Genomic DNA, 12312 nt, shown 5'->3' with positions numbered 1-12312 from the left:
AAAATGTCGTTATACTAACTTGAGTTTTGTAAGTAGTAAATAACTCATTCTTAAGTGAGAGTTGAGTATTTAAATTCTTCACATGACTTTTTGCAGTGCCTGGACATTATTTGGAATGCAAGTAAAAGACACGTCTTTGGCTCAAGCAGGTGGTAACTTACTGTTTGGCAATCACTAGCACTTTGTTGCTATGTAAACAATTATTACAGCTCATGTGATGTTTCTTTATACTTTTTATGGCAAGAGGTAGCCAGTAACAACATATAATTTGAACAATGATCTTTGTTTTTGTCAGCAGCATTAGCACATTGTTATTCAAAAGATCATTAGGAACTGCAAGGAGTATCAAATACAGGTTATTTTGCTTACTGGACTTGAGGACATCAGTGTGATATTTCAAAGAAGGTCTACATATTTTGATTTATTGTGCTTTGAATAAATTATATTAAAACACTGGCACTATAAAATATAAAATAACTAGTGTAGCTTCACTGGATTATTGTAGATGATAAATTAGATATGAGCTGGCAATGTGCTCTTGCAGCCCAGAAAGTCAGTCCTTCTGTCCCTTCTTACATATGGGGGTTACACTGGCTGATTTCTGATATGCTGGTACCTCTCCAGTCAGCCAGGAAATGATGGAAAACGGCTTGATGAGCACCCCTGCCAGCTCTTTCAGCACTCTCAGGTGCATCCCATCTGGGCCCATAGATTTGTGCACATCTACGTGGTGTAGCAGGCCACTGACCTCCTGGGTTGTGGGGGAATTGTTCTGCTCCTGGTCCCTGTTGCCTAGCTTAGGGAGTTGGATTCCCTCAACAAACTTGTCCTGTTACTAAAGACTGAAGTGAAGAAGTCATTAAACCCCTCAGCTTTTTCTTCATAATTCATCACCATGTTTCCTCCTGCATCTAAGAGGGGATGGAGGGTCTCCCTTGTCTTTCTTTTGTTGTTAATATATTTACAGAAGCTTTTCTTTTTGTCCTTTACCATGGAGGCCAGATTAATTTCCAGCTGGGCTATGGACCTTCTAATTCCCTCTCTGCATAGCCCCACAGCATTTTTGTTGTCATCATGAGTGGCCTCTCCCTTCCCCCAAATGCCACAGATTTTCTTTTTCTCCCTGAGCACCAGCCAAAGCTCCCTGTTCAGCCAGGCTGGTCTTCTGTGCTGCCCACTTGCCTTACAGCACATGGGGATGGCCTGCTCCCATGTCTTCAAGACTTCCTCCTTGAAGAGTGTCCAACCTTCCTGGACTCCTATACCCTTCAGAACACATTCCCAAGGGATTCAGTCAATCAGGGTGTTGAACAAGGTGAAGTTTGCCCTTCAGAAGTCTAAGGTGGCAGTTTTGCTGCCCCCCTTCTGGCCATTCTAAGAATAGGGAACTTTTAACAATTTGTGGTTGCTGTGCCCAACTGTTGACCTCCAACCATCAGATCTCCTACCAGCCCTTCCCTGTTCACAAAGAGCAGGTCTAGCAGGGACCTTGCCTGGTTGGTTCACTCACCAGCTGTGTCAGGAAGTTATCTTCGACACATTTCAGGAACCTCTGGGACTGTTCCCTCTCTGCTGTGTTTCAGCAGACATCAGGGAAGTTGAGGTCCCCCACAAGAACAACGGCAAATGACTGTGAGATTTACCCAGGTATTTACAGAACAGTTCATTCATCTCATGCCCTCACTGGGAAGTCTATAGCACACTCTCACAGCAATATGAGCCTTGTTGGCCTCACCCCTAATCCTGATCCAAATACACTCTACCTTGTCATCACTATACTCAAGTTCCAGACATTCGTAACAGTTCCTAATACATAGAGCCACCCCACTGCCTCTCCTTCCTTGTCTGTCTCTTCTGAAGAGCTGGTAGCCATCAACTGTAGCACTCCAGTTGTGTGAGGTATCCCACCACATTTCTGTGATAGCCACCATGTCATAGTTTTCCTTCTGCATCATGGCCTCCATCTCCCCTTGTTGGTTGCCCATGCTGTGTGTGTTAGTATAGATGCACTTCAGACCAGTTAATGATCTCAACACCTTTTTGTGGGCACAGGCCTGACCCTTCTCAGGTATTTCCATGACTTTTAAAGCATCAGTAACCCTTGCCTTTTTGCTTCTCATTATATCTCTATCCCCTATCTCAAATGAGAAGGCAGAGTGAGAGGCTTCTCTAGCACACCATGCTACAAACCCCGGCATGCATCCCCTGGCTTTATTTACAGCAGGCTCAGTTTTATCCCCTTCCCCATCCAAAACTAGTTTCAAGCTCTGTCAATGAGCCCCACTAATTCCTGCCCCAGGATCCTTTCCCCACTCTGGGACAGGTATATTCTGTTTGTTGTCAGGCCTGGTGTCTTGTATAGTAACCCATGATCAGAGAACCCAAAGCCCTACTGATGACACCAGTCCCAGAGCCATGAACTAAGCTGTTGGCTCTTCCAGTCAATTCCCTCATCCATCACTGCCATTAAGAGGGATGGAGGAGAACACAGCTTGTTTCCCCAGAGCTCTGAAATTTCTCTTGATTGCTTTTGATGTTCTCATTGCCACTTTCATCACTACCCACCCAAAAAACCAAAAGTGGGTAGTAATCTGAAGGCCTAACCAGGGTGGGAAGTTTCCTTACAACATCCTTCATCTGATCCCCAGGGAGGCAGCAGACTTCCCTCCCCTTGGAGTGGGTCCAATCTGCATATTTTTCCCTCTGCACCCCTCACGAGGGAGTCACCTACAAAAATAACCCTTCTATTTTTCTTTCTACACAAAGTTACAATGATTGATCTAGGTCCCTTGACCTGCTGGCCGTGCTCTTCTTAATGCACCCCAGGATGGCACTGGCCCTCTTGGCTGTGAGGGCACATATAATGTGCTCACCTCATGGTGAGCCTGTTTTCCACCATGATTCCAGGTCTGTTTCCCCAGAGCTACTTTCCAGCAGGTCAACCCCTAACCTCTACTAGTGTATCAGGTTGCTCTTCCCCAGATGGAGTACTCCACGCTTGGCCTTGTTGAACTTCATTAGGTTTCTCCCTGCCCAGCTCTCCAGCCTGTCCAGGTCATGCTGGATGGCAGCACAGCACTCTGGTGTGTCAGCCAATCCACCTAGTTTTGTATCATCAGCAAATTTGCTGAGGGTACATTCTATCTCTTCTTCCAGGTCATCAATGAATATATTGAACAGGACTGGACCCAGTACTGACCCCTGGGGTACACCACTAGTCACAGGCCTCCGGGAGGACTCAGCCTCTGGGCTCTGTCCTTCAGCAGGTTCTTGATCCATCTCATTATCCAATTGTCCAGTCCACACTTCTCAAGCTTGGTTGTAAGGGTGCCATGGGAGAGAGTGTCAAAAGACTTGCTGAGGTTGTGGTGGACCGTGTCAACAGCCCTCCCCTCATCTATCAAATTCTAGAGAAAATGGAGTGTTTGGACAAGAAATAGACATCAGAGTGATCTTTACTAGAAAGATTTAGATTGTGGTAGTCTGGCAAGTCAAAGCAGGTAGATGGAAGTTCAGAATATGTCCCATCATATGTCTTTATATTGCTTGTAACAGCAACACAAATTGTAAAAAATTGTGTTTACAAGGAAGCTGCTCAAAATTAAAATTATGGAGAAACAGCATAGCTTGATTTGTGCAGATTTTGAAGGAGATCTAAATAAAATAAGAAAGTGCTGGCTTCAGTGTGTAATTTCAAACTTGCTTGTTATGAAGTGATCTGGAATATGAAAGACCTGCTTAGAAGATTCCCCCTCCGAAAATATGTTGGTCTTTGATATATCTGCATGGCTTTCAGACAGATCCTGTGCAGAATAGTTATGATACCTCTTACTTCCCTGATTTGGTAAAGAACTTGCTGGAAGATGGAAGAACAAGCAAGGTGAGAATATGACAGTAATGAAAGTTCAGAAGTGAGTAAAAAAGAGGTTAAGCAGTTCAGTTACTTCTTGAAAGATTGTATTTTGCTATGCAAAAGCACTAGGATCAAAGCAGCCTTAATCCATAAATGGAATGCTTAAGTTTGTTGGGTTTTTTTATTAACACCTGCCATTCCTTTAGCAAACCCTACAGCAAAGCCAAGTCTTACATCACACGTAGTTTTTAAAGATAAGTAAAGGGTTCCTCCCCGGCTTGCTTTGGCTGCCATATATAGGCATTCAAAAACTAAATAAAATTTAAAATATGGTTTTATTCTAGCCTGTTATTTCCCTGCTCTCCTAGTACCTTTGCCCTTTCTTTAAACTTGGAAGTATTACTAGTGTAGAACAAAAAAACCTAAAAATCTGCAAGATTACATTTAGAATAAAAAAATACAAGATCTGCAGACTTTGCTCTCAGAGATTACTTTTTGGATTTATTTATATGTAACCAGACTGAGATATCCAGGGAGTTCCACTATAACGACATAGCCTTTGGAATTCACAGGCTTATGACTGCTCATAAGCAGAACTAGACCTTCCTAAGGAATAAAGTAAGAGAGAAAAGTTTTTCTGCTTATCAAGAGAAAAGCAGTTTATGGTGAAGTAAGGAGAGGAGGGTGTGACAGCTGTACAGCAGCTGAAGAGTGCTTTGGTAATGGCATGGTACTGCTGAAAAGAAAAAAAAAAATAAAAAAAATGGTATTGGCTGGAAAGAAGGAAGCAGTTGCCAGCCTCAGGTTCTGCCAGAAAGGCATTTACAGGACGAGTCAAACATACTACCTGTAACTTCTCCAGATTACTGTGAAAGGTTCGAGCTGGTTTGTGGTATCTTTTCCCTTTGTGCAGAGCCACAAAGATGATGAAGGGAGTGGAACATCTCCCTTATGAGGAAAGGCTGAGGGAGCTGGGTCTCTTTAGCTTGGAGAAAAGGAGATTGAGGGGTGACCTCATCAATGTTTACAAATATGTAAAGGGTGAGTGTCGGGAGGATGGAGCCAGGCTTTTTTCAGTGATGACCAGTGATAGGACAAGGGGCAATGGATGCAAACTGGAGCATAGGAGGTTCCATGTGAATATCAGGAAGAACTTCTTTGCTGTGAGTGACAGAGCACTGGAACAGGCTGCCCAGAGAGGTTGTGGAGTCTCCTTCACTGGAGACATTCAAAACCCACCTGGGCAAGTTCCTGTGTGATGTCCTCTGGGTGATCCTGCTCTGGCAGGGGGGTTGGACTGGATGAACTTCCGAGGTCCCTTCCAACCCCTAGGATTCTGTAATTCCTTTTTGGTCACAGGCCAAATGTCTGTAACCTTCTCTCAGTAACAAAAGCATGTGTAAACTATTCTCACTTCTGGCATGAAGTTCAGAATGGCAATAATAACAATTTACAGCATCTGTGAAGTAATGGCATTATGTTAACATTTCTGGCAAGTAATGTGATTTATTTGTAAAGTAGTAGTTAGCTGTCACTGTTGAAAAGATTTTTCTCAGATTTACTTAGTAAAATATAATTTTACAAAACCTAAATATTTTGTCCAATCTTGTCTTTTAAGTTTTAACAGTGTTTTCCATCCTTTATTGGTCTTTGCCAATGTTCTTCATAGTTCTTCTGTATCAAAGATTTGTGCTCTGTAACAACTCTGATAAGACCACAAATCATATGGAATAAAGACAGAAGGATCATTCTTGCTCAGTAAAAGTGCAGTGAGTATCATGAAGCATAGCAAATGCTCAGCTTTGTGCCCTGGCCTTGAGCCCCTGTGGAGCAGAGCATCACTGCTTCTTATTTTGGTGAAGAACTTTGGATCAAGGACAAGCTGGTGCAACTCCAGGAGTCCCTGAGAAAAGATTGTGAGCTATACCTGGGTCTTGTTTGTACCAGCCTTTCCACACTCATGAACAGCAGTGGCAGCTGGAGACATCAGGTTTTCCTGTAGTTCAAGTTGTGTGTTGTTGCAAACCATTATCTGGGTTTAATGGGTGGTGGGAAGTGGTGCCATTGGCAGCGGTGGCCAGAGGCTGAATATCAAAGTCCCCCTGGGCGGGGGCCTCCATCTCACAGGACCACCTGCCACTGTCCTGCTGGAGCAAACCCCCTTGGTCCTTCTCCCTGGGTGGGCCTTAGGGGATTCAGGTTGTTCCTGGGAGAGCTCATGGAGGAAGAATTCGAAGTCTAGTTTTTCTCAGGGTAACAGAGTAGTTCACTGTAGGTGTAGGGTACATGAAATAAAGGACTTGTGATGACTTCTTATCATCTTCTAAAATAAAATAAACAGGAAGAACAACAGTTAATAAGGCTTTCCAAAAAGATCTTGTAGCAATTGTTTCCACTCCACTCTTTTTGTAGTCTCTTAAGCACTTTTAGGCATAGAAAGTACATTTCCAAGTAACAAAGCCAGGTTCGTCCTAAACAGGTCCTTTATCTATTTCATTCTTCTATCTGATATTGTGATCCATATCAGGTGATTGAGAGATAACTAACCACAATTAAATGCTCTTTTAATGTTCTGAGGCTCCATCTTACTACTGTAATATAAAGAGTATGTGTCATTTGATACAGCCAAAAAATCTTATTAACCCCTGCTCGTCACTAAAGGAACATCCATTGTTTCTGCTAAGTGTGCCTGCTCATTCTAACCATCAAATCCATCCAGACTCTTCTCTGTGCTATTACAGCTTGGTAGGATTAACACAAACCCCATAAATTCCAGCACTGTTATGTAATAATGACATCAATGTACTAAAAGACCTGTGTTTTTAGTGTTAAAATATAAAATAACACTTTTTACTCTGTAGAATAATCAAACATTTCAGAGAACCAGATTTTACTCCAATAAATAAAATTCTATTCTATTCTATTCTATTCTATTCTATTCTATTCTATTCTATTCTATTCTATTCTATGGTGATAGCTGAATATCAAGGACAAGGAAGTCTACCTATATGTTTTCCAAAAGCATGATGAAAATTAATGCTTTAAAAATAAGATTATAGAATATACAATTTTTAACACACATTATATATATTAAATCATGGCTTGAGGAGACTTTCCAGGCTCTTTCATCAGCTTTATTAGGGTCTTTGGAAACAGATATAAATCTATGATTTGGTTTGAAGGCCGCAGTCTATTTAAATTGTCATTGACTGTCATTGCTAGGAGCATATCCCAGTAGGGGCAAACCACATCCTGAGGTGGTGCATCAAGCACAGCATAACCAGCTGGTAAAAGGAGACCATTATCCCACACCCGGATCACATATTATTTTAGAGATAAAGTCAGTGGGATCGAGTCTAATTAAAGGCTAAGATCTCTATAAATAGTGAGCAAAAATGAGTTTAGTTTTGAAGGGTTTAATACTGCCCAATGACTGTCTCTTACTGCATGTTCTGAATTACTGATTTTGATCCAATTATTGTATGTGATAGGTAGTGGTATTACCAAATTCACTGCACTGTATTGATCTACTCATTCCAATATGCCAGAGGCTACTGCTTTAAATAGGATTTCAGAATCATAGATATTAACTTTCAGATATACATTTTTGGGGGTTGGGAGACAAGAAAAGTCCTAGAAGGCCCTATTTCCTCCCATTTTCTTTCCACAAGAAGTGCTGATGCAGCCCTTCAAAGCTCTGACAAGCACACCAGCCTGTTTGGGTTGCTGTTCAGGGCCTAGCCCTCTACAAAGTCCTCTGTTGGCTCCTAACAATGTAAATTCTTAGAGGAGCTGGTCCTTGAGAGTATGTTAATCCAGTAAATGATCATGAAAGTATAGTAGAGAAACCTTGGGCAGGGATGAAATGGGCCAGAGCTGTAGAGCAGGGCTGTAGGTCCCTGTTTGTGGGTCAGCAAGTGTGTTCAGCTTCCAAAATGTCATGCTGCAACTCAGTTAGTTTTAACAGCTGCTACAGATCATGCTAGTTGTGAAGAACTGTCAACACAGCTTTCACTGTGACTAACAATTCACATGCTTCTTACCAGGACATCATGTAACCTGCCCTGGTCCACACTGGCAAGTCCTCACTATTACTCCTCTTCTGCTAAACAGGACAAAGCTATCCTAGATACTTAAAAGTGTCATTTTTGCATGATATAGAGATGTAATTCAATGGTAGGTATTGACGACCAAAGAAATATTAGGAGGATTTCTGGATTTACGCTAATAAAACTGCTTTTATCAATTCTTTTCTTTAATGTTACTGGAAGGAGACTGTTTAGATCAGATGCACAGAGGTAACTATGTAGCATGCATTTAGGCAGGTGTATAGATTGATACTAAAACTGATAGCAATTTAGATACTTTTATAGGAGTTTTTGAGGACTTGGACCCTTCTGAGCATGTGCATTACAAGAGTGATGGCTGTTTTCCCAGGGTAGACATGAAGTAGAGTAGGAGCAACTCCTTCCTTCTTCAAGCCTTTGAACATTATGGAATCTCCAGTACCATTTAAAAGTAGTTACTACTTTCCTTTTGAAAGTAGCTTCTACCCCCTCTTAGAAAGGAGATCTAACTATAATCAGAAAAATATCTCAAATTCAGAGAGCTTTCTGAGATCTAAGGGATGGAAAATGTTGGTGAAGGCAACTTGCAGAAAATCAGGATCAATATAAAGTGTTTATAATTATTTGACTGCTTATTTACATTACCTCATATTCCACAGAAGGCACGTGTTTGCTTTATGTGCTGCTACGTGCATCTTCAAGTTAATACAAATACAAGTACAGTTGATTATTCCAAGAGCCCAATGGTTTAAATGGATAGTGATCTGTGAAGCCCCCTAAGTACGTATTTTATAATAATGGCGGTGTCTAATTTTTAGATATCCTGACATCTAGTGGAATTTATTGCTCCAAGCAGAATATCTGGGTTCATCTGCCTGTACAGTGACTGTGGAAAATGAAGACATTTAAGTATCCCATTCCTGGATACAATTGCAAGATCTTCACCTGGACAGCTGCCTAAGAAATGCATTAGATAAAATGTGAAAAAAAGAATTTGGCCTGAGCCTTGCCCCTTTCAGAGACAGGCTCACACAGCTGGCTGCAAAGTGATGCAGGGTCCCTGATCTGGTTTCTGGTTTTGAGCTTGGAAAGATTTTCTACTGACAGATGTAGAAAGATCAAACCAACCTGGATTCTTATTGTCTCAGCGGGGATTTGAATTTGCATCTACTATGTGTACCCTGTAACTTGAAATTAGCAAGTTGAGGGGGCAGCCTTGTTTTAATCCATTTTCCATCATGCCTTTTTGTGTTGCATGGAATAATTAAGCCTTTGATGGACTGGAGGTGGCAACAGTATATGAACCTACGGCAAAATGGGAATATAAGGGAACATCTGGAGTATGGACTTCTGTCTTCTGTCAGTCTGGCTAAATTGTCTCTCAAGGCTTTATAGGTATTCATGTTATTCCTGTTTTAAATATATTCCAGGATCTGCTTTTCACCTTTTGTTTTGGTTTGATTTGGTTTGTTTTAACATGGTTTAAGTATTGCATTTAGTTTAACTTCTGATCTTCACATTCTGTGATGTGAACAAGCCAAAATCTTCTAGAGTCCTCTCAGAAGGCAGGATCTGATTTTTTCTTTCTGTGCATCTGTTTCAAACCAAATATATATTCCTTGAATGTAACTCTTCTACAAGCAAGGACAGATAAAAACCCATTGTGATTTGTACAGTAGCTTATTACTTCTCTATATCTACTGGAATACTTTGGCTGATACCTTATAAAATAATATAAAGATTATGTGAATTTTATTGGCTTTATCACATTGGTATTATATGGAAGTATTTATTAGTCTGTGTAAATACATAATCCCACCCTTCGCATTCATTATTAATCCAGGCCTTGAAGTAATTGTTTTCACTGACTGATCTTCTGTTTTACTTTGATGTTATGTCTCTCAGCACATCTTCAGCACATTTTAGTTCATTTCTTCATTTGCACTGTATTGTTGACCATAATGTTGTTGTTTTTGTTTTCACAGTCTGCATACATGCTAGGTATGAAAACCTCAGTCTGCTGGCTCAGAATACCAGCCCATCATTAGTACCACGGCCATAGTGCTGGAGGTGGTTGTAAAGAGATGCTGTCATTCAGTAATAAAAGCTCAATAATAATAGCTCAGTGGAGGTAAAGGTGAGGGAAGTACCAGCAAATATCTCAAGACTATATTCCTTCAGGGTAGTACTTGGCACATAGGTGGGAACATGTGGAGGAAGAAGATGGCAGGTGTTAGGAGGAAATGCTGGCTGAGCGTATCAGGTGATAAAAACCTAGCTAGAGGCTTCTGCTTACTATCATGAAGGGCCAAATAAGTGTGATCACACTGATAACACACGATAAGGCCCATGAAGATAGGAAAAACACTGTGACACAACACCCAAAAGGTAAACAGGAGCTCAGTGGATTGGAAGAGCTGTGCCGAAGAGCCATGCACTTTTGGACACTTCTAAAAGAAGTACAGCCAGGTGCAGTCCTCTCACACCACAACTGTGTAAATATACTAGGACAAACTTCTGGACATGGTCAGGCATTATTACGTTACACAGGGAAATATAAGAACATGAGGATGATGTTTGTTATTTAGGAAAGTCACTACAGTGGGTTGTAAGAAATACCTAGAAGAAGACCTTTTGATGCAGGGATAAAGGACTACCAAGCTAGGAGTTAGTGGCCTTGGCCTCATGAGGGCCTATGACACCACATTATTTTGCTCTGGTAACCAGAAGTGCCTTGGCCTGATGAAACTTTTGACAGCGGCAATACAGCCAGTGCCCTCTGTAGATGGCTGACTTTCATGACAGAAACCAGACTGATGCAGATAAAGGATTTACAGAATCTGCTGTCAACTAGTGACCTCTGACTAGTTTTTTGTTATCATGCTTTTGCCTCAGGAACTATTATTGAAGAACTCCATGAATTACCTTCTAGCCTGGTGGTTCCCCTTTCATGAACCTATCCCCACACTTCATTTCTGTGCCAAAATATGCATAGAATACTTAAATTACATCTCAGCATGTAGCTGTACTGTATCTCTGCGGTAACCAAGAGTCCTCCTGATCCCTTTTAGCTAGGGAAAACAAGTTTGCTTTGTAGGACATCTGGAAGCACGACACGATGCACGACACTGCAGCTCTGCTGCCAGACCTGAAGAGGTGTTTATGTGAGCAGAAAAATTGTCTTCCTAGTCAGCAATTTCAACATCACCTATGACATTACATATAAAAATGTTCACATTTTATTCTACAGCCAGTAGGTAACAAAGGAAGAGCCACAAGTACAATCATGACAACGTAATCAAGCTGGTGTGATTTTTCATTCCCGGGTGTGAATCCTCACGTGCATTGATTCACTTTCTCTATGTCTGGGGCAGTGCAGTCAGCAAAGCACTGCAGGTTCATGGGACATGGTGTCTTTTGTGGTCCACCTGCTGCAAACACAGTATTGGATCCAGATTCCTTCACTGGTATGATTTCTTAATAAAATGCAGGGACAGGCTGCCACCTCTGGCAGGTCTGTACTGTTGATGTGCTTCAAAGCTTTGTGCCTTGCATGCTCAACATACGAGCCAAAGAAGTAAAAAACCATATAGTCTGACTCCTAATTGCTTTCTGGTGTTGAGACCTTTGGGAAGGCAGAGGAAAACTGTGGAGTACTGTGTCCGGTTCTGGAGTCCCCATGTTAAGTAAGACACAGAGCTGTTGGGTGAGTCCAGAGGAGGGCCATGAAGATGATCAGACGGCTGGATCACCTCTCCTGTGAAGACAAGAGAGAGTCGGGGTTGTTCAGCCTGCAGAAGAGAAGGCTTTGGAGGGACCTTATAGCCTTCAGTTACATGAGGGGGCTACAGAAAAGCTGGAGAGGGACTTTTTGCAGCAGCATGTAGCGTTGGGACAGGGGGGAATGGCTTCAAACTGGAAGCGGGCAGATTTAGGTTTGACACCAGGAAGAAATTATTCACTGGGAGGGTGGTGAGACACCGGCCCAGGTTGCCCAGGGAGGCTGTGGATGCCCCCTCCCTGGCAGCGTTCAAGGGCAGGTTGGATGGGACTTCGAGCAACCCGGTCTAGCGGGAGGCGTCCCTGCCCACGCAGGGGGCTTGGAACTAGATGATCATTCAGGTCCCTTCCAACCGGAACCATTCCGTGAGCACCTGGAAGCAGCGGGAGGCGGCAGAGCCCGGGGCCCGCTCGCTGCCCGCAGACCCGCGAGGGTGGGAGCGCTGCTCCCCGCCCCCCCCCGGGGCCGCCGCCCGGCGGGAGATGCTCCCGGCGCCGCCCTTCCCGCCCGCTGCCGCCAGGCGGCGCCGCGGCGCTGCCGGAAGCGGGGCGGTGCTGGGGGCGGCGCTGGGGGCGGCGCTGGGGCGGGGGGGCCGCGGCCCGCCCCGGCGC

The sequence above is a fragment of the Apus apus genome, chromosome 1, assembly GCF_020740795.1.
Source record: "Apus apus isolate bApuApu2 chromosome 1, bApuApu2.pri.cur, whole genome shotgun sequence".
Taxonomy (NCBI): Eukaryota; Metazoa; Chordata; class Aves; order Apodiformes; family Apodidae; genus Apus; species Apus apus.
Note: the sequence above shows the minus strand (reverse complement) of the source record.